Source organism: Gnatocerus cornutus, chromosome 7 (assembly GCF_029298725.1).
Source record: "Gnatocerus cornutus isolate USDA-ARS CGAHR chromosome 7, icGnaCorn1.1, whole genome shotgun sequence".
Lineage (NCBI taxonomy): Eukaryota > Metazoa > Arthropoda > Insecta > Coleoptera > Tenebrionidae > Gnatocerus > Gnatocerus cornutus.
In genome coordinates, this window is record NC_142239.1 from 1,026,893 (window position 1) to 1,050,126 (window position 23,234).

The 23,234-nt window shown below is 38.3% G+C and overlaps 1 long non-coding RNA gene and 1 pseudogene across 1 annotated transcript; one reads left to right on the plus strand and one right to left on the minus strand.

The window, feature by feature from the left end:
• Positions 1–5,324: 5,324 nt before the first annotated feature.
• Positions 5,325–6,857, plus strand: LOC148170595 (uncharacterized; annotated as a pseudogene).
• Positions 6,858–7,693: 836 nt separating this feature from the next.
• LOC148170596 (uncharacterized) lies at positions 7,694–8,097 on the minus strand. The gene is made up of 2 exons (XR_015770512.1): positions 7,971–8,097; positions 7,694–7,920 (listed from the first exon to the last, which is right to left on the minus strand). It is a non-coding gene; the product is annotated as an uncharacterized LOC148170596 (long non-coding RNA).
• Between the last annotated feature and the right edge of the window lie 15,137 nt (positions 8,098–23,234).

Genomic DNA, 23,234 nt, shown 5'->3' on the forward strand with positions numbered 1-23,234 from the left:
GTCTTTAATACAAGGCAAAATTCCTAATTTTGAGTGATTTTTTATAAGAAATGTCAATTTAAAAGACATGACTTATGATAAAAAAACGAAATTAATTACAGATTATTTATATTTTTTGCCAGATGATTTTATAGATGTTTCGCATATTTATCAAAGACCTTCAAATGATGTTTTAATAGTTGTTAAAAATTTATATTATTTAATTCAAGTTTTAATGTTAAAAGTGGATACAATGGTCAATCTATTGAAAATTTAGGAATACCAAAAGGAAAAAGAATATGATGCAATATTTAGAACTTATTCTGGAAAAACATATATATTTTATGATAAAGTCTCGTACATTGAGTTTGATGAGTGCTTAGATCAAAGAAAAATGGCCTTATTGCAGAATTATTTGCTGGAATACCTCCAAATATAAGCAGAGCATTCAGATATAGAAATTTATATTTCTTTAAAGATACAATGTATTATGAATTTGATGATATTTCGAATACATTAGTTAAATCAGATAAATTTGACTTGACAGTTTTCGAATTGAAATGTGGGAAAACTTGTTAAACTAATTTGAGCTTGGCGCGCAGTGACAGGTGAGGGCACTGCGTGCTAGGGACATTTAGTGTTGACAGGTGACAGGGCGGGAAGAGAGAAGAGAATTGGCGGTAGAACTAGCGTGGCGTGGCGTGAAGACGAGGAGTGTGTTATAGTTTAGTTGTGTGGCGTACCGAGTTAATAAAATTTCTAATTTTCTTAAACAGCGTTTTCCTAGTTCTAACACATCAGAAGTGGGATTGCACTTGGCTCACGGTAGGCGATAACGTGGGAGAAAATTAGGTTATGGCGCATGGGGGACCTGACTCTGGCGCTGGGTTTGGGGATGGCGATACCCTAAACATCGGCGTCGGCGAAAGGTTGGACGAGGAGATGGAGGGTTTGGGCGAGGTGAGGCTCAACTCCTTCCTCGTCAACAAGTTGTTGAGAGGCATGGCGGCTCTAACTGATCGGATGGCTGGCGTAGGGTCACGGGGCGAATCAAGCGAGGAAAGGCAAGCCCAAGGCGATGGGCGAGTCATGCAGCGAAGCTCTGGCTGCGGCGAATCGGCATGGCGCAACGCTCTTGGGAGGAGTGGAAGGTGGTGCTGAAGACGGCGTTTCCCAGGCGGTGCTCGTTCGGCGTTATGTTGGCGGAGTTAGTCAACAGGACGAAGCAACCGGGCGAGACCATGTCGCGGTACTTCCAAGAGAAGCTGGTGTTACGTTCCAGATGTGGAATCGAAGGCGAAAAGGCGGTCAGCTGCATAATCGAGACCCTTCCGGAGGAGATGAGGGGTAATGCTAGGGCGCAGTATTACTCCACTCCGGAAGACCTGTACAGCAAGTTCCCCTCGGCGATGGAGGCGAGGGTGCCCAGCAAGATGGCGTTGGTGCCCTCAAGGGAGGCTCCGAGGACGGAAGATGTGAGGAAGAGGACGGCGTCCATGGCGGCAAGGACAACGGCGGCGGAGTCATCGGAGCAGTTGAAGAGGCGTTGCTTCAACTGCCAAGAGATGACGACGCATCTCAGCAAGAATTGTCCGCTTCCGAGGAGGGATAGGTGCATGGCGTGCGGCAGGACGGGACACTTGCGCAAGGACCGCCCAACAATGAAATAAATGAAAAGTAAAAAATCAATAAAAAAATCTAGAATACATTGCACTGCATTGAACACTTGATTAAACTAAAGACAAGGAGAGAATGGTAGATAGAAAGACCGAATATGACCGACAAAAAAGGAGAAGAGGAAGAGGTAGCGTAGTTTACGACGAAAGAGATTTTACGGCGAGGTAATAGAAAAATATTTAACCGAAAATTGACGGATTGTTGAACATGACATTTAACGAAAACTCTAAAAAGCAAAGCAAAGGAAGACTACTCACACATTGAACCGATCGCATTAAGCGAGTTAGTAAAAACTGGGAACGAATTGCACAAAACCAAAACGAATGAACAACCTTATGGGAGATCTTTTTTCACCAGGGCACATGGATGACAACTACACTGTTATTAGAACGTCTATTCAAAATTCCAAGACCTACTCCAAATATAATTATTTTGTACACCCGTTATAAACTGAACACTGCCGCAGATAGACAGGAAAATTTAAAGAACATGTATAGAGGAGGTCAGGAAAATGGTAACAACAAAAACAGCTACTACCTGATTGTTTACGAATTGTCCGCGTACTATTAAATTTGTAATAGCGAAGCCTCTTGGTTCTTTAATTTGTTTTCCTTGGTACATTTTATTTTTTTTTTATTCTAAGATTTTCAAAATAATCAAAATTGAAATTAATGGAGCTCATTTATAATTGCTCAAATCTCAAAATGTCATAAAGTTTTTTTTTTGTTTGTTTTAAATATGGCAGCGAAAACACCATACATATATAATATAATTCTAATTCTCGAGGATATTGAAATATTGAAATGCGATATTATTTGCGAATTAACGAATTTATTCGCAATTCACGAGATTCTGCTATATCTTTTTTCCTTGGTATGACGTGGAGCCTAACTGAGAGACGTGTCTTATATTTTTTCTTCTTTCATTAACAATAAAATTTGCAATGCGTCGTCTGATTTATGAATTTTCCGCGTACTGTTAAATTTTTTATAGCAAAGCCCGTTGGCTTTATAATTTATTTTATTTTGAAGATTTTATTCTTTTTTTTCATTCTGAAATTTTCAGGAAAATCTTCATTTTGCCAAGCGTAATTATTTTTATCATAGTTTCAAATATCGAAAAACACAAAAAATTAAGTTCTCCTAAAACTTTCTTTGCTAAATGTTAAATGACCAAATACAATTAACTAGGTGGACCTCGCTTTCTTCGTAGACCTAGCTTTTCCGTGGCTCTCTTTGTTTTATAGTATAACAAATAACCAATCACAAATTAATATTCAACGCCACGGAAAAGCGAGGTCCACAGATTTCCGAGGTCCACCTAGTAAATATTTCTAAAATTTGTGTCTTGCGACTTACACTACTGCAATTTGGTAGAGTTAATAAACAATTGAAAACTTAATTTCCCCATATTTCATAGCTGGAGCACTAAAATTACCAAAGATACGAATTTTAAGGGAGGATTTCTCATATTTCCGATTTGCCTTGAAAATAAAAATTTCTAAAATTTGTGTCTTTCGAGCTAAAATGTTGCAATTTGGCAGAGTTAATAAACGATTGAAAACTAGCAATTTCCTCAAATTTTATAGCTGTAGCACTTAAGGCCATGTTTAAATTAAAGACGATTTTGGGGGTGACCACAAAATGACTGTAATCCCTAAACCTTGAATCGTACATAAAATTCACAAACTTATACCCATTATAATTCATATTATACAGGATGCTTGGTAAGTAAAGCACCAAACTGTAACAGCAATATTATGAAAGTGGTAGTTTCGCAATGGTTCTGAGATTACAGTAAATCATTTCTTGTTACAGCGTTTATATCTTGGTCTAGATCGGAACAAAGGACAATTTGAATGGTTTTATAATTTCGTATACAATATATTTTTCGAATTAAATATTCAGCATCAAGTACATTTGTGCCGCCATTGACTAATGTGACAGTTGTTTGGCAATCTCGTTTTTTGTCAACTTTTTTAATTGGTCAACTTTGGAATCTTATCACTTTTACACGAAAAGCAATAAAAAGGTGTAACGCGATACGCGAGATGGCACCAAACAACGTTGCCAGGAGCCCATTTTTGTTGAGAGAGAAGACTTTTGTTTTTGGAATCGTGTTGAACCGATAGTTTTACCCACAGACCTCGGTTTTTCCGACCGTTTCGTTCCAACCGTCGAAACCGTCGTTCAGAAACGTAGTGCAAGAACGAGATTTGTGGGGCCCTTTAGGAAGGAATCTCCGGTGTCATATGTGGTGGCGTCTCAGTCGGATCCCACCAAACCTCTGGGGAAGTACCACGTATCTGCCCTACGTCCTTTCCAAGTGAAAGACGAGGCTGTTCCGGAACCGACGCCGTTACATCCGATCCGAAAGCGTGGTCGGCCCAGGAAGAACCAGCCCAAGAAGTCGGAGGAAGAAGTTCCTGCAGAGGACGAGCCCCTACCTGGGTCTTCCAGTTGTAGAGAAAAGCGACGAGGACGCAAGTCTCGTTTTTAGGCTCGTTGTTTCTCCATGGGGGCATGTTGGAGAATACAAAGGGGGAGTGTAACGCGATACGCGAGATGGCACCAAACACCGTTGCCAGGAGCCCATTTTTGTTGAGAGAGAAGACTTTTGTTTTTGGAATCTATTAGTTTGACAATACAGAGTTTAATAAGTTACGTGTGTAGTTTCTTTCCGGAAAAAAGGCGTGTAACAAAGGAAATTTTCACTCAGACCTCTTTCTTATCAGCGGTCAGGTCAGGTCAGGTTAGTTTGACAATACAGAGTTTAATAAGTTACGTGTGTAGTTTCTATCCGGAAAAAAGGCGCGTAACAAAGGAAATTTTCACTCAGACCTCTTTCTTATCAGCGGTCAGGCTTGGACCCGAACCCCCGCGGATACCGGGAGACTACAGTAATTGTAATCGTCCAAAAATATCTTGGAGTATTATTGAGTCATAATATCGATTTAATTTATACAGTTTCAAATTTGGTTTTCAGGTAAAATTTACAACTTTTTTCTTAGGAAAATTCAAGTGCCGTTTAGCAATTTTGTGGGGTTTGAAAAAAAATAGTATTTTTTTGCTGCTGAAAAGTTAGGAGTGGACACTGCAAACAGTGTGATCCGAAAGTGTGGTATTAGAATACCACACTTTCGCATCACAAGAGAAATGTTCTTCGAAATTACCCCGTTGTAAATTTTTACGCCCAAAACCGTTCTATCCCTCAACTATTGTGTCTACCCAAACAGATAACGAGACTGTTATAAAATGTCCGAGTCCCGCACTTCTTGACAGGTATATGACAAGATCTGAAAACTGAGTTGGGCGAAACGTTTAACATGGCCTTAATGGGTGTTACCACTGTTAAAGCAGAATTCTTTTGTGCTGCAAGCTTTTTGAATGTGTTGGGAGAGAACCAGCCGAAAAAATGAATTATGGGTTCTACTTTTAGTTAAATTATTTAAAAGTACCGCCAGTGTTTTTCAACCAAGTGACCAATCAACGAATCGACTACATCACGTGGTATATCTGTTGAGTTTTTATCTTTGTCTATCAACACAAAGATTTTATCATTTATCCTTGTCCCAATCCTGTCACCTGTGCTTTCTGAACACAAGTCTAGTATTGACGTTTGCTGCTAAGCGATACGCGCTCTAGTGGCACTTTCTCAACTAACGTACACGTGCTTTACAGTCGGATACAGTGCGTGACTATTTATTTTCAACATTTAAACAATGTTTCCAATTACCGAGCGAATTGGTTCTGTGTTGGGGGGCCCAGACTCGCATTCGGGAGGTCCCGGGTTCAATCCTCTAGAGATTAGGCGAATGCTGCGCTAGTATTCCTCCTCTCAGTGTCAGGGATCTTCGGATCCCACCCGGTCAGTCAGGTCAGTTCAAGACACAAAAATGCCCGATTGAATTACATAAGTGCAAGCCGCTTGAAAAATTCTAATCGCACATTTTTTTTTAATGTTTCCAATTAAGTTCCAAGGGAAACGAACTAACAGCAAATCAAATGTAAATTGCTGTGTGTATGACTGCACGGCAGTTAACCAAAAGAACCCCGAGCTATCCTTTCATGCTTTTCCAACTGAGGACCAGAAAGTGTGGGTAACTAATGCATTTGGGGATAAATCTGAAACGAACAGAAAGAAATTGTGGTTACACAATTTAAAAATTGGGAAGAAAGTGTCCAGCCATGCGATAGTTTGCTCACGTCACTTTAAACCTGAGGATTATATCACACCTGATAAAGGTCTCCATAAATTGAATAGATATGAATCAATATGTGTATGTTTACATGTAATTTTTTTAGACTGCTATGTTAGACGTCTATTGAAGAAGAATGAAACCCATCTCAGAATCTACCTTCAGCGCGTTCAGCAAAAGTTCTTGAGTATAAAATTAATCAGAAGCAGGAAAGAAAAGAGCGAATTAATCATCGAAGAAAAGTAATTTATACCTTATTATGTATACATACACTCAAATAATGACGTTTTAGATAAGGGAAAAGAACGCAAGACAGTTAAATACAAAGAAATGTTCGATTTCACCACTTCTTCAGAAACAGAAACCATTACATCTACAGAACAGGCCTTAGAAGCTGCGGAAACTTTGCTTCATCTTAGTGAATCTGTAAATCCTAATTCTGTTGTTAATAATTTGTCTGTTAATACCTGTTTAACCTCTACTCAAACTGAAGAAATCCCAAAATTCCATTCAAAGTATGTGCAGGTTAACACTTCATATTTTCAAGTATTAGATTTAATCCAGACAGAAAAGGCATTAAACATTTTAACTGGTTTACCTTCGTTCAATGTATTGGAAGCTTTGGGTAATGCATTTCTAATAATAAAAAAAGATACACGTGTTCATAGGTTGTCTGTTAAAGAAAGAATTTTTATTAGTTTTTATAAAATTGAAATTAGACTTAAGTTATTCGGCTCTAAGTGTAATGTTCGGGGATATAAGCGTCAGTACATGTAAAAGGTTGTTTAAGGACACAGTTTGTATAATTTCGAGTATATTAGAAACTTTTATTCAATTACCAACGAAAGAAAATATTTTAATGAATATTCCAAATTGTTTCAGAAATTTTCAAAACGTGAGAATTGTTTTAGATTGTACAGAGGTTTATGTGCAATCTCCCAAAAAACTTTGTTGTAGAATCAAAATGTATTCCCACTATAAAATATCCAATCTTAAAGTTTAAGTCTTAAGGGAATAAATCAATATTAATTAAACAATATATTGTATCAATGTTACTGAAATAAGCAGAGTTCTGTTTTGGAAATAAAATATAAGAAAACAAATGTAAACTAATTCTTTATTCAGTTTAAGAATTACAGTCAACTTTCCCATCATTCATGATGCATGCATAATGAATTAAATAATTGAAGTACTTGAAAGAGATTACCTTAATCATATTTTTTGTAAAATCCTCATCAAAAGGAATATTTATCTGCAAATAATTTTTTTCCTGACAAAAATAAACCACAAAACAACACGATTTTAAATTTAATAATCCCATGGTCATTTGTATTTGCCCGTAATATGGATGCTTAGATTTTAAGGTCATATCAAGATTCAAATACGGCAGTGTTTTGATTACTTCAGAACTAGGCTCAGAAGATCCTGTGCAAATAAATAAGTTTCTGCACACTAAGTTCAATATGAGTTAGATTTATTGAAGCCTGTCATTCTAACGTCAGTGAAATTTATAGTAGACCAGATTGTTCATACAAAATTCAAAGGAGAAAATTTAAACTGGTTTCTTAGCAACACGCCAGTGTATTCTCCAGACCATCTCCACGCGGCCTTATGATTGGTCAACTTTGTCATGTCTTTTCTCAGTTTCTGTTGGAACTGGAACTTTTTTTTCAGCAATTTACACATTCACACCTTTTCCCGATATCCCCGGTTTTCGGCTAGGCATGAGTTCTGGGAAACCCTGTATATAACAAAATTGCTGCTACATGTTTGCAACAGTTTGACGATCCTGCTTTACATGTGCGTGTAAATGCCTCAACTTTCAATGACCTAGTGCTCTCAGAAATTCGCAAGCGGCCAACAATTTTGTGCGGTTCCACTAGTTTGGAGACAGCTTGCAAATATTTTAATGACACATTCTGTTCTTCCTGATATCCCATACAAAATTACATGATTTGCTTCCATCACCGCTTCTCCCTCAATAAAGCATCGGGAAGAAGGGGTTGCATTTAGGTATTTGAATACTTCGCCTAGTTTTAACAACATTTTTTCACCTGCTCCTGCACCTGTAGACGCTCTAGTAGTGCATTATAATTTTTACCTATATTAGACTTACCAAACCAAACTTCAATTTCAGCAAAATATACCAAAACAAACACCGACACACAGTAGTTAGGTATCGGGGCTGGAAGCAGTCCCACAGTGTCATTTGCCAGCTGATTTTTGACAGTAAAAAATTGGCGCGAATCCTTAGTGCAAAACGTCAATAGGCTCCGTCCATATATATTATTATGTATATGGTTGCTTATTTTGTTTAACCTCATATTCTGGGTGCTGTACCAAAGTACGTATAAAAACATAGATAAATACGAGATAACCACCAAATTTTTTTAGATAAAATGAATCTGAAAAACTCCATCATTGAATTTCGTCAATTTCAACGCGTTCGAAGAGAAAACAGGTTGGTGAAAACAAACATGTTGACTTTTGTGAATGTTCGTTATCAGTGTGGGGAGAATCCACCCATCCATGATGTACGAGTAAATATCAGACCGGGGCTATTCCCAGATTTGGGCATTATAACTTTCGATGCTGAGGGTTTTAAAGACCACGTTGAAGATATGGAAACTTATGACGACCGAGCGGTTAATATCACTGAATTATCGCTGATATTCCAAGGTGAGGAAGACGACATCAAATTAACATTTTCTAATGTCACCCGAAAACAAGAATTTGCGGCGGTCCTAAAAAATTTTTTAGGATTGAGGTAAGAAAACACGTATCTATTTTATCCTTATTGAATTTGGTTTTGTTCATGACAAGAGAGTTATCCTAGAAAACTTTGATACAATACCGTTTGGATTTTAATTTAATTTTAATTAATAATGTATAATTTATTATATTATCTAATTGGAAAAATTTATTAAACAAACTATAGTTTTAAAATTAATTAAAAACTTGTTGATAAATTGAAAAAGTTGAATGAATCAGCCAAGCTTCATGAGGCCAGGAATTTTTTATTTTTTTAATATTGACATGTTGCACATATCTGATATTCATTCTCCTATTGAAGGAATATTAGAACAAATTAAATCAAGTGTCGTACTAATAATGGTAAGTATGTTAATTATACATATTAACCCTTTAACTGTTGTAAACGTACATGTACGTTTGCAATTTTGTGGGCTTTAACTGTTGTAAACGTAAATGTACGTTTTGACAATTTTCTCAGAAACTACAAATGATAAGAATTTAGAATTTTGAGAACAAATATAAACAAATAAGACGAATCAAATGACAATATTTACAAGTTGTGGCACTTCCGGTTATACCGGAAGTAGAAGTCAACTTGCTCAGTTTAAATGGAAAACTCAATATTATTAGATTTTTGAATTCTATATCTACATTGAGGGTCACTTTTTGTATATTTATTACATATCGTCAACTAAGTGACAACATTCGCTATCTCAGTTGTGAAAATAATTTGTTACTACTTTTTCTCACACCAATTTCTCACGGAAAACTTGTGAGGATTATCTTTTGTATTTCGGAATAGATTTAGATCTATTCTATTCTATCTATTTTAGGCTAAGATTTGATAACAAACAATTAATTTAGAAAAATTATTTACACTGCCCAAAACCAGTTTTTTTTGCGCTCCCGTGTGACCTTGTAAAAATTGAGATAGCGGTTGTAGCCACTTAGAGGACGATATAATGCTCTATGCCTGAATTGTTTCATTTCAGAAACATCCTCATTTTTCTAAATAAAATTAAATTTGCACATTTGTAGTTTTTAAGAAAAAATCTCGTTATAAGTAGGCTATGAATCTAAACATCAAGTAGTTATTGCAAATAAAAGTAGCTGTCAAGAATTGTACAACAATTGACACTAGTTAGTTGTTTGTTAAGTGAAAATAATAACATGAGCGTTCACGATAACAATTTGTATGAAAGTGATGACGAATTATCATTTAGAGAAGACGAAGATAGCTTTTGCGAAAACGTAAATTCTGATGATTCCGCTTCCACGGAATCCAGTGATATACCAGTTCGCCGCAGAAGAGGAGCAGTGAGAAACCAAAGGCACACAGATAATCAAAATGGCAACAGAAAATGGGTCAATGATAACATATTTCAACCAATTTTATTTTCATTTGATGAAGACAACGCTGGTATTCAAGAAAATTACTTAAATTTGCCAGAAGATGCCAAAGAACTTGATTTTTTCAAATCAATCTTTGATTTGGAATTAGTGGCACTTACTATATGTGAGAGCAATAGATTTGCGCAAACTGTTACTGAAAATGTGGAAAATTTACGTCCGACGTCAAGAGTAAGAAAATGGGAGGATTTGACATGTAGTAAATTTTATGTATTTTTGGCGCTCACGATGCTAATGGGCCACAGCAAAAAGAATCGAATTAGTCAATATTGGTCTAATGATCCTTTTCTCAAGCAATCAATTTTAGGAAAGTTTATGAGTTGTGATGAATATTTACTTATTTTGAAAATGCTTCATTTCAACAATAATGAAAATCAAACACAAGCAAACGACAAACTTTTTAAAATTCGTCCTGTTTTGAAGAAAGTGACTCAAACTTTTAAAAATTGCTTCTTGCCTTACAAGGATTTGTGCGTTGATGAAAGTTTATCTCTATGGAAAGGAAGATTGGTTTGGAAGCAGTACATTCCTTCCAAAAGACACAGATTTGGAATAAAAATATTCATATTGTGCGATGTAAAATCTGGATTCGTTTTGAATATGATTGTGTATGTGGGAAATTCTACTGAATTCTACTGTGGGTACAGTCCGAAAAAACCGAAAAGGTATGCCAATATTTCCGAATGTTAGTCAAACTCAGAGACTGGTCAAGCATACTGATATAATGTTGTGTACAAAGTGGAAGGATAAGAGAGACGTTCACATGCTAAGCACAATTCATGCAGATGAAATAGTTAACACCGGGGCAGTGAATTGGCGAACCAATGAACCAACAAGAAATCCAAAAGTGGTACATGACTATTGTAAAGAAATGGGCGCTGTAGACAAAAGTGATATGCAAATTAGTTTTACGGCAACTGAAAGGAAGTCGATGAAGTGGTATAAGAAGCTATTTTTTCATATTGTGGATGTCGTAACTCGTAATAGCTATATTTTATACAAATGTTCAACCGAAAAACGTCCTCAATTGAACGAGTTCCGATTAGAACTGATATGGCAGTTATTGGAGGAATATGGTGAAGAAAGATCTCCGAAAAAAGGACGAAAATGTGGCGACAATCCTGGACGATTGAATGGAAGACACTTTCCTGCTAAAGTTCCATCAACTGAGAAGAAAAGAAGAGCACAAAGAGACTGCTTTGTTTGTAAGCATACAAAATATGGCAGAGCTTCACGAAAAAGTTTCACGGTTATGTGCTCGGACTGCGATGTAGGATTATGTTTGGACCCGTGTTTTCGAGTTTACCATACTCAAAAATGTTTCTAATAATTTTTTCATTGTTGGTTGTTTTTTGATTTTTTTTCTGAAGGTTTTTTCTAATTTTGTTAATATTTCTTCAAGTTGTTATATTCTCCTAGTATTGTTTTGCTCTTATAAATAAATAAAATTAATATTTTATTATTATTATTATTAGTATTATTATTAAATCTTGGGTTCCAAACCCAAAACACAATCAGTTTTTTGTCATCCGCGGTCTTAGGTGCGAGAAGCAAAAGCCATATTACCAAAAATTTTGTAAAAGTTTGTGCACATGGTAGAATCTGGCCCGGAAAACGATTTACGCCTTGCAGCGGTTTTAAATTTGAACTTGGCAGACAAAACATTTGCAACAATTACTCATTTGTTCCATCATACACCACCAAGCGGTTTGTTAAGAATGGAACGAGGATTTTTCTCACCTACACATTTCGAAAAAATGTTACATAAAAAAAATTGTTAGATTTAATGAGACCTACCTCCATTTAAAATATTCTAATGTATTTAAGTATCACCCTGTATAAGAAAAAAAAGGAAAAACATACAGCAGTAAGGTCTTTTGCTAGCCCATATCTTAGACCTAAAACCAATGGGCCATATGGTATATGCACAAGATTGGAAAACTTTATCAATTGAAGAAATATATAAATATTGTTACGAGAAGATTCTGGAAGCTTCGAGCGCCAGCGCTGGAACGTTCCGCCCTGTTCTAGAGCGAGCGGTTCGTGGAATAATTCTGATTCATACGCGGAACTCCCGAATATTCTCGCAGCGCTCCAGCATTAGGCTAGTGGTAGGGGAATATCTGTATATAGGGGAGTAGTGATAGGATTGTGGATAGTCTAGTATTTGGAAGTCTTGTAAAGTGAATAATTGTGAAGTACGAGAGTGTTCATAGTGTACAATAAAATTGTTATTGCTACAAGCGAGACTTTTGATTTTTCGGCCAACGTGACAACTGGTGTCAGAAGTGGGATCCCGTCCAATATTGTTAGTGAGGAAATTCTGGAATTTTCGATCGGAAAATTCGTGATATTACCGGACTGTGACATTGTTACTTGATTGTGGACAATTTTTATGCCTGTTCAAACCAGACAGCAAGCCGCAGAAATGGAGGCGCTGCAAGAATTGATGGCTGCGATGATGGCGAAAATGGACACACAACAAAAGTTGATTACGAATTTAGAAGAAAGAAGACAAAATGAAAAACTGTAAGAAGAAGAAAGAAGACGAAAAGAAAAATTAGAGGAAGAAGAAAGAAGACAAACAGAAAATGCCTCAATCTTGAACCAGCTTAAAGACATGGAACAAAACATGAACGTAACCATTATGGTTAAGGTCGATGAAATTCAAAAAGAGGTAGAAGAGTGCCTAGGAGGCGTTAAGGAGAAACTACTAGGCGTCAGAGAGGAAGTAGAAGACTGCATAGGAGGCGTCAAGGAGGAACTACGAGGCGTCAAAGAAGAGGTAACAGAGCGGCTAGAAGGCGTTGAGGGAGAACTACAAGGCGTCAAAGAAGAAGTTAAAGATCTGGAGCGATTTAAACAGCACATGGAAAATGAGTTACTACGCTTAAGGCGTCAAGTTCCACATAGGACCGGCCTGACCACAACGAAAGAAATGAAACCCCCGACATACGATGGGTCGACTTCACTGGATAATTACAAGCTGCAATTTGAAGTGGCGGCCAAACAAAATGGATGGTCGGAAGAAGAAAAATCCTCATTTTTGATAGTTTCCTTGAGAGGGGCGGCTCTGGACCTGCTAGAGACAATTCCAGGTCGAAACAAAGAGCGGTACGACCAGCTGATGGCAGCATTAGAGGCCAGATTTGGAAACCAACACCTGCAGCAAGTATACGTCTCAGAGCTCAAGACGCGGCGGCGGAGAATTGGAGAGTCTCTGCAAGAATTTGAGGCAAGTGTCAAGCGCCTTGTTTTGCTCGCCTACCCTTCGGCTCCGGCGAATTTTGTGGAACAACTAGCTGTGGATACGTTCCTTCAAGGGATTCGGGATCCAGAAATACAAAGAACCGTCCGACTGGGCAGCTATCACTCCGCAAAAGAAGCTCTGGTGCGCGCTCTAGAGGTGGAAGCCGTTTTCAAGAGCTCTGTGAACGTCCCCGACTACCGACGAATTCGAGCTGTTGGTATGGAAGAAGAGGAGGTAACGGCTACCGGCTTCGTCACAAAAACCGAGCTGAACGACATCCTCAAAGAGATCAGGGAATTACGGACGGCACAGAAGCAGCGAACTAGCCAGACTTGCTATCGTTGCGGAAAACCAGGCCATTTTAAACGTGACTGTAGGGTTGTTCTTAGGAACGACCAGAACGGTCCCCAGTCACGTCCTCAGCAGTCGGAAAACTAAAACCCAGCAGTGTCAAGGGGCACACACTGGCTGGGGAGAGCACAAGCCTCAAAGTTATTTCCGTGATGCGTTTGAAGAGGAATTTTGAGAGTTTGATAATTGAAGGAAGTGTGAATGGGAGAAAAGTGAAGATGACGGTCGACACCGGAGCCATGGTTTCCCTTGTGAGAAAGGACATGTTGGACAATAGGACATCTCTGGAAACAACGAGTGCTATTTTAAAAACGGTCACGGGAGATGTCGCCACAGTAAGTGCCGAGGCAGAGGTCACGGTCCAGTTGGGAGGTATGAAGTTTCGGCATCGGGTACTGGTGGCAGGAATCGAGAATGAGATGATCCTGGGAATGGATGTTATTGGACGACATGGGATTTCCCTTAATCACAACGAGAAGATTCTCAAGATTGGAACCGAAAGCTTCGTGTTATCGACCCCAGAAGCAAAAGAAGATGGAGTGAAAGCGTTCGCCTGTGCAAATACTTGTGTGGATGGGAACAGCGAGAAAGTGATAAGTGTGTGTTTAGGAAGTAACTTTGGGAGCTGCGTTGGAATGATTGAACCGACTAGAGTCATGACAAAACCAATTCTTGTTGGAAAGACACTAGTAAAAGTGACGAAAGAAATACCTGTGCGGGTGGCGAATATCAACCCTACTCCAGTCACGATCAAGAAGGGCGATCTAGTTGTCGTGTGTGTTCCGATCTCCAGAATAAGTGACACACAGCCATCAAAGGAAAACGTGAAGACCGTGAAAAAGTTGAAGCTGGAGGTAGACACGAGTGACCTTTCTGAAGAAGAGGCTCTTAAAGCACAGGCTTTCATCAAGAAGAATAAGGATGTGTTCGCCGTTGAGAAGGTGCCACTAGGAACAACGAACATCGTTCAGCACAGAATCAATACGGGCGACCATCAACCCCTCAGACAGGCACCGAGAAGGTTACCATGGCCGAAGCAAGAGCAGGCCGAACAGTTGGTAAAATCCATGCAAGAAGAAGGGATTATTGAAGAATCCAACAGTCCTTGGTCTTCGCCGGTTGTGCTCGTAACCAAGAAAGACGGTAGTACAAGATTCTGTGTGAATTACCGAAAACTCAACGATGTTACCAAGAAAGACAGTTTTCCATTACCCCGGATTGACGACACTCTCACAACTCTGTCAGGGTCGACGTGGTTCTCAACCTTAGACCTGAAGAGTGGATATTGGCAAGTGGGACTTCATCCCGAAGACAAGGAGAAGACAGCGTTTTCCACGTGAAGTGGCCTGTACCACTTCACGGTTATGCCTTTTGGGCTTTGCAACGCACCCGCTACATTCGAAAGACTAATGGAATGTGTGTTGCGTGGATTGACGTGGAAAACTTGTCTGGTTTATTTGGACGACGTTATGGACATGGGTAAAAACTTCGATGAACACCTGAAGAACCCTCAAGAAGTGGTAGACCGGTTTAGGGGTGCCAATTTGAAACTTAATCCAAAAAAGTGCCGTCTATTTCGGAAGAAAGTGGAGTTTCTGGGGCATACGGTGTCATCTGAAGGAATCAAGACCTGCGAAGATAAGATTCAGGCGATTAAGGAATGGCCCAGACCCAAGGACAAGCACGATGTGAGAAGTTTTATTGGACTTTGCACGTATTATCGGCGGTTTGTAGAAGGTTTCGCCAACATTGCTGCACCTCTGCACAAACTAACGGAAGCAAAGGCATCATTCAACTAGACATCAGACTGCGAAAGCAGTTTCAAGCGACTGAAGTTAGCTTAGTGCACTAGCCCGATTTTGAGCTACCCCACGACTCATGGAAAGTTCGTCTTGGACACAGATGCCAGTAACATCGGCATTGGAGCAGTGTTATCGCAGGTGCAGGATGGAGAAGAGAGAGTGATCGAGTACTACAGCAAAGTGTTGAGCAAGCAAGAAAGGAATTACTGCGCTACAAGGAAGGAATTGCTGGCCGTTGTAAAATCTGTAGAACATTTCCACAAATACTTGTTTGGCCACGAGTTTTTGATAAGAACTGATCATGCTGCCCTTACGTGGTTACTACAGATGAAAGACGCCGAAGGACAAGTGGCTAGGTGGAATGAGCGGCTGCAGCAATACCACTTCAAAATCAAACATCGACCAGGGAAGCAACACAATAACGCTGACGCTCTCTCTAGAAGACCTTGCAAGGATTGCAAGCAGTGCGCGAAGATAGGGCCATTGCCGATAAACAGGATGGTTATCGGTTGTGATGATGACTGGACTACGGAGAATCTTCGGAAGGATCAACAAGCAGACCAGGAAATTGGGCCACTGCTGGAGTGGAAAGAAGCGGATAATGGAAGGCCGCGTTGGGAAGATGTCTCGGAAAAGAGTCCAGGGTTGAAGGCGATGTGGGCGCAGTGGGACTCACTGCGAGTAGAAAATGGGGTACTGAAAAGAGCTTGGGAAAGCGCAGACGGGAAGAAAGTAACCTCCCAGTTACTAGTGCCCAAGAATAGAGTCCCCCAAGTACTCAAAGAGGTCCATGACGGAACATCAGGCGCTCACTTCGGAGTGAACAAAACCTTAAGTAAGATTAGACAGCGGTATTACTAGGTTGCCGGGAGGATGTCGAACGATGGTGTAGGAGATGTTCAGTTTGTGGGGCGAGCAAGGGACCTCGAACGCGAACTAAAGGAGGCATGAAACAATACAACGTAGGAGCCCCGTTCGAGAGAATCGCTCTAGATGTGGCCGGGCCATTTCCAAAAACTGATGACGGCAACAAGTACATCTTGGTTGTGCAGGATTATTTCAGTAAATGGCCGGAAGCGTATGCCCTTCCCAACCAAGAAGCCACAACAGTAGCTCGAGTCCTGGTGGATAATTTCTTCAGCAGGTTTGGAGTTCCACTCGAAATGCATTCCGATCAAGGAAGGAATTTTGAGTCTGGCGTTTTTCAAGAGATGTGTAAGCTGCTGGGAATAAGGAAGACTCGAACTACACCCTTGCACCCGCAATCCGACGGCATGGTCGAGAGATTTAATCAGACGATGGAGGAACATCTGTCTAAGGTAGTGGAAGAGCACCAGAGGGATTGGGATCGTCGACTGCCCTTGTTTATGATGGCCTATAGAGCTGCCATCCATGAAACCACGGGAGAAACACCAGCGAAGATTGTGTTTGGAAGAGAGCTGCGTCTCCCTTGTGATCTTCTGCTTGGTTCGCCTGGGGCCGAACGAAAGGAAGTACCGGAATTCGTCGACAATCTGAGAGAGACCCTACTGGATACCCACCACCTTGTGAGGCAGAGGATCAAAATGGCTAGTGACAGAATGCGGTCCAGATATAATGTGACGGCTAATCATGAAAGATTCAACGAAGGAGACTTGGTGTGGTTATTCAACCCTCGGCGAAAGAAGGGCCTATCTCCGAAGTTGACACCTACATGGGAGGGACCGTATAAGGTGATCAAGAGGATCAACGACGTGGTGTATCGGATCCAACGCAGCGCCCGTTCAAAGATGAAAGTGGTTCATCTAAATAGACTTTGTAAATATCACGGAGAATCAGGTGTTTGGTCTGATCGGGACGATCAGAACTAAGAGGGGGGCAGTGTTACGAGAAGATTCTGGAAGGTTCGAGCGCTGGAACGTTCCGCCCTGTTCTAGAGCGAGCGGTTCGTGGAATAATTCTTATTCATACGCGGAACTCCCGAATATTCTCGCAGCGCTCCAGGATTAGGCTAGTGGTAGAGGAATATCTGTATATAGGGGAGTAGTGATAGGATTGTGGATAGTCTAGTATTTGGAAGTCTTGTAAAGTGAATAATTGTGAAGTACGAGAGTGTTCATAGTGTACAATAAAATTGTTATTGTTACAAGCGAGACTTTTGATTTTTGGCCAACGTGACAATATGGAGATCCATTACTCCTGTAATGGAATCATAAATAATCAATTTTCTATTGTCGAAATTGACACTCTAACAACACGGAATTATTAACAAATTATTTCTTGGCTTTCATTTGATGATTTCAGTATTCATTGTACCAATCTTGGTTTTGAACTGAAAACGTTAATAAATTAAATTTAAAAACTGGCTTCTTATAATTTTGAAACTTATTTAAAACTAGAAATATTGACTGAAAAAAATGAATAAATATAATTCAGTAGGGCTTTATGATGCCAAGAATTTTACATTGACATTGTTACGCCTAGTAAATTTCAGTTGGAGAATCTGCTAATCAAAAACATTTCTGAAATAAATAACATATGCAACATAGTATACAGCGCCTTCAAACGGGCATTTTGTGTTGGCTGTGTTGGTAGGGTACGAATACTAGAGCTAAGGATAGCCAACTCGGTATCCAATACAGAAAAGGAATCAAAAAGCGTCTACGTTATAGATGGCGCTGTTGTTATATTATCTCTAAATTTTTAAACTTTGGGTACGATTTTTTACAACCTCTGATCAAATTCAATTGGTCAGTTTGACAGATCAGACGTGAAAAGCTCGTGCTGTTGGTCGGAATACAAGTGCTTGCGCACTACTGAATGTATTTTCGGGAAACCAGCGCCACCAATACGCCACGGTACTTCGATGTATTTCGGTCTACTCCTACCAGTTCAGTTGAGCGTCCTCAGTTCTATATCTCCTCGGTTCAGGGTCAAGGAGGGTTTTGATTCTTTGGTTTTAATGGGGGCAAATATGACCGAAGGTAATACAATTGAAATTAAAAAACTGCTTACTTTTGAGATGATGAGACTAGTAAATTGGGCCGAAATGCGACAGTTGCGATTGAGATTGAAAAGCGCGAGCAAAAAGATAATGTATTTAAATTAAGAGTGTTACGCAATGGGAGAGACTATTATGCCAAATTGGATGTGGTAACAGACAAAATTACTATTATCCCTGACAATCTGGAAATCGATTCAAGAAATTTCTTCAAAAGCCATTTCAGAGAACCCCAACCGGTTATTTATGAAGAAGTAAAACTTTCAACGGCAATTCAACTTTATAATCTCAAACAGGTTGCTACTGATCTTAGTTGTAAAAGACATAGATTAGAGAAATTGGAAACGGCTGTTAGTGGACTTTTTGGGTAGGAAACATTCTAGCTCATTTCTACCAGTTTAATTATATTTTTTGCAGAGTCTCAACAGACTAAGACAAAAATGAGATCGTCATGGAAAAAGCAAATAAACACTAATTACATATTTTATTAATTCATTTTAATGCATATATATATTTTCTTTGATTTATTAACCTTATTGACTAATCACAAAATGGCTGACTTGGACGACGAAAAATTGTAAAAATCGATGTTTTATGATGTATATAAAATTTGACTTATTGTACAGAGTGTACCCGAATAAAGTGCAAAGATTTTAACCGCTGCAGCTAATTCTGCAAAAAAAAATTGAAATTCGAGTGGGACAAAACCCGCTTGGCTTACCCGTTATTTGACGCTTATTGGCACTGCATTCAACAACCGTTTCCCAAAGACTCTAAATACCGTTTCAACAAAAAAAGTTAAAGTATTAGGAATAATCTACTTACTAAAAATGTAGTATGGAAAACAGAGGAGGAAATTTTGATTGGAAAGTGAAAACATATAATAGATGCGTACTACAGTGACCAAGCATATGGAGAATTACAAGCTCTTCACAAAATTACAGATCTCCACGTAATTCCGGATAAAATTCTAAAGATGAAAGTCTACTATGAGAGCCAAGTTTTGAGTCACTCAAAGGTTTTAAAAATTAACAATTTACTTTATAATTCATTTTACAGCAGAATGCAATTTAATACACGAGGCTACAGAAACAGCAAAGATTATAAAAATTTTTGGCAAGCTCTTCGACAGCTTAAATGGCAGTACTTTTCAAGCCCGGTTCGAAAAACCATTTTCTGGGAGCGTATTTAAATATTTTGGTCATAAAAATTTTTGGATAGAAGCTATCAAAACTTTAGGTGATATGTATTTCGTCGATGAGGCCGGCAAAATAGTAGTACCGCCGTAGAAGAGGGCAGGTGCAAATATATTTTACCGAAATGTTTAAATCAAGATGTCATTGAAAATTATTTCGAAAAAATCAGAAGTCAAAGAATCGAGCAGCGAATCTAACGGCAGCCCAATTTAAGGAAAGTTTTAAGTCTATTATTTCGCAATTTTTATATTCAGTGAAAAATTCAGAAACTGCTGTCAAGAACTAGTGCAAAATTTACAAAAAGTGGATTTACAAGCCACGTTCAATGTGCAGCAAAATACGAAAGAGTGGCATAAGTTGCGACAATTGTTAATTACAGGTACTTTTATATGCAATCGTCTAATTAAATATTTATTATTGGCATACTTTCAGTTTCAAGATGTTACTCAATTTTTACGTACAAAAAAGATGATTGAACTAGCAAGGGACTTAAATATTTCTGGCCTAAATCTTTTACCAACAAATACGTTACTCATGGGAAAAAATTTGAGAATTACGCCATTGCTGCATATAAACGAAACAATTTCATGATTTGTAAAAATATCCATGGTTGGGTTTTTCACCAGATGGAATAGCTTGAGGACGCACCGCTAGAAGACGGCCACCTTTCTATCGCCATTGTCGAAAATCTACAACACGACGCGTTTAAAAATGGGCAACCTGTTAAACTTTTGGAAATAAAGTGCCGCTGGGCTCGTAACTATGTGTATTTATAATTTAATACTTCAGAAAATCAAATAGATGTAAATCAAATGTTTTATTAACTGTCAATGCATATAATACCTGAATTACATAATACATGAATAATTTCAAGAAAAACAAAAACTACCGCTGAGCTTGTGTGTGAGTGTGAGTTTCTGACTTTTAAAGATGGGTCATACAAATTGAAAAAACGACATGAATATTATGAGCAAGTACAGTTAGGAATGGCACTTTTAAATTTAAACAGAACCGATTTTATTGTTTACTCGTCAAGTTCACATGATTATTTTTGTATACAAGTTGAATGTAATCCGAGTTTTGTCACGACATTATTAACAAAGGTAACAAACAATTATTTCAGGTACTTATTACATGTTTATTGTGAACATAAAAATGAAATGCATCAAAATGTAACTTCTACTTGTTGTTATTTATAAAAAATACAGGTGTCCCAGAACTTTAATAGTATTCGAGAAAGGATAAAAAATTAACAACCAATCCCGAGAGTTTATTTCAGAGGTAGAGTAAAAGGCTATCCCAATTTCATTCGCCTGACCAATGGATGATAGTATGTGTCCATAGTTACCGATTTTCAAATTCTGTTTCGCTTTTGTATTGGCCATGATTTTTTCGTCTTAACTCTATTAGTTTCTGAGCTAGAAAATGTTTATTTCGAAATTCGTTGCCTTCACAAGCCATTTTTCTTTGGGTCACAAGTTCTGGGACACCTGTATAGCTTTCATTCTACTTTTTTTTTCATACTTTCTATTCCATTTGGAATTTACAGGGCTTCCAGGGTGTTCACTTATTCACTATAAATTCACTTGATTTTAGTCAATTCATTTTTATATATTTTTTTGTGGCGTTAATGCTAAATGAAAATTAACTACGTTACAACTAACTTTTGAAAAAAAAAAGATATAAACAGCGGTCCGAACAAACCGAACAAAAATTGACGAAGAAAAGAAAATAAAATAAAAAGCTGCTGAAGAAGAAAAGGAGAAGACTTAATGAAGTCAAATAAAACGTTCAATGAATTAAATACACAAATCATCGTCGAAGAAAAAACAAAAACAGAAAAGCAGAAAGGCAGTGATACGTTATTAGAAGAAGCATAAAAAATATTAAAGGATGCGAAAACAGAAGTCGACAAGTCTTATGTTCAGGGCTTATTTGCGGGTGCGATGGATCTTCGAAAGCAAGAACGTGAGGCTTATTTGTCAATTAAAAAAATTGAAAAACGAAAGAGTAATTTAGTTACAAATTATTTTTCGAAAAAATTGAAAACTGATGGAAGACTCAAAATGAATTATTATGAATTTGTTTATGCGTCCGTGTTATTACATATTTATAGATTCTATACAAAGTTATGTTTGTGTTTTTACATTTTATAGACATATCCTATTTTGTTTTTATGTTTTATAGATAATATATTGTTTTTCATTTTGATGTTTTTATCTTCTACAGTTTAATCATCATAATCACTTTCTATATAAATTCAGATTTTATGAGATATCGGGTTGAAGCATAAAACGGGATCATATCGTTAACACTGTTTCCATTATTCCACCTCAACGATTGGGTCATTATTGCTTCCCAGAATTTAATAACTTTGCTACATCCATCTTCAAAAATCCACTTAATATTTGATACAGAAGATAAAAAGATGGAATTTATCAGCATGTTGAATTTGTAAGTAAAAAAAACAATAGGTTATCATTTGTAAAATATTTAAGTTTTATTTTGCAGAATTTTCTTTTCAGTTTGTTTATAATTATAACTTTGGCTGCAGCATTGCAGATTTTACTTATAAATGCTGGTGCCGAGCCCAAGTCCGGATGAAGGAGGATAACAGCTTTTCACAAATTAAAGTGGTCGTTAGTTAATTTGTTAAGTAATTCAAAATGTAATATAACCTCTAAACAATATACAGCGGTGAATAATATGTATGCATAAAAAATGTTGTTTTAATTACACTTATTTGTAATCTGACATACAATATGAATTAAACAATTTTTGATGAAGTAAACCACGAAAACCAAAAAAGCAAAAACTGTAGGTACGGAGGTACATTTACGTACGGAGGTTACATTTAAGATGGACATTTACGTACGGAGGTTACATTTAAGATGGACATTTGGTCCGGGGAATGTCAAACCTGGACAACCTGGACCTGAAACGACAACCGTTTCAGCGATGCGGCGTAGATTATCGGAACTGCTAAGAACAGAAGAGTCGCAGGTGATTCACGAGACCTTCCAGCCGGTCATAGAGGGCGAGCTGCGGGAGTGCACCGGTCAGGTGCCAAATTTGCGTGCGATGGTCCAGGGTCTGGCTTAAAAGGATTATTGAGATTATTGATACAGAAGCTGGAGATCATCAAAGAGGTGCGAGAACGACTGATGTTGGGGACAAACGCGTTTGGACCCCAAACACCTCCGGTACAGGAGACCCAGGTGATGGTTCATCGGAACCAGATACCGGTCTCAGAATGGGGTATCACCGTTTCAGGACTCGAGGGAGGTTTGAGCGTCAACGGGTTTATCGAGAGGCAAGAGGAGTACACTAATTGTCTTGTTAAAAGGACCCGCTTTAATGTGGTACCGGTCCATCCGAAGTCACATACCGTCGTGGCCCGAATTTGTAGCTAGCATTTGTAGTTAACCTTAATCATCAAACAAAGTTAGTTTTGAATAAGAACTGTTCAAGTTGTGGTTTGAAGCCTAAAAATCTAAAATTTTGACACAAAATCGTAACTGAAAAGTCGTAGACGTAAGTGACATTTGAAATAATTGTAAACATAGTTATATTCACTATGAAAATAAAGCGGCAAAATAGCGCATGACAGGAATTCCAAAACCCCCCTTGATGCTAG